Here is a 607-nt window from a genome sequence, read left to right as displayed (position 1 = left end):
TGAAAACTCAGAAACTCTAATCCTCTGGGTTCAGTAATATCATAATAAGTTAAAAATAAATTTCTGATAAAAAACGAGGTAATCTACTCTGTCAGAGTATATATACTCAAAGGACCAAAAAGAAAAGTTGACTACTTTAGCACTAACTAAAAGAAGAATTCTTAACTAACTTGCTATTACTCTAACTAACTTTGACTCTTTCATCTCTCTTTAACATCTTGGAATGGAACCTCAACTATTCTGATATTGACATTATAATGACTAAAATATAATGATATTCAAACATTGCATTGTGTTGGCCTTATTATATTAAATGTATAATATGATGACTAAAAAGCAATGACATATATACATAATGTAAATAAAGCTATAATGAAGGAGTTAGGGGCTGAAAATAGATTGGCATGAAAGCTCCATGAAAGCCGTAACAAACTCAGCATGGCAATGTAATCTTGGCAACTGTCTCACCACTTAACTTCTTTGCAAAAATTATATGAACCTCCATTCATGTAATTATTATTATTATTATTATTATTATTATTATAATACGTGGCGGCATAGAACATAATTAAGAAGAAGTAGTTCCTACTTGTGATAAGTCAATATC

The sequence above is a fragment of the Arachis hypogaea genome, chromosome 10, assembly GCF_003086295.3.
Source record: "Arachis hypogaea cultivar Tifrunner chromosome 10, arahy.Tifrunner.gnm2.J5K5, whole genome shotgun sequence".
Taxonomy (NCBI): Eukaryota; Viridiplantae; Streptophyta; class Magnoliopsida; order Fabales; family Fabaceae; genus Arachis; species Arachis hypogaea.
This window is presented reverse-complemented; position numbering follows the sequence as displayed.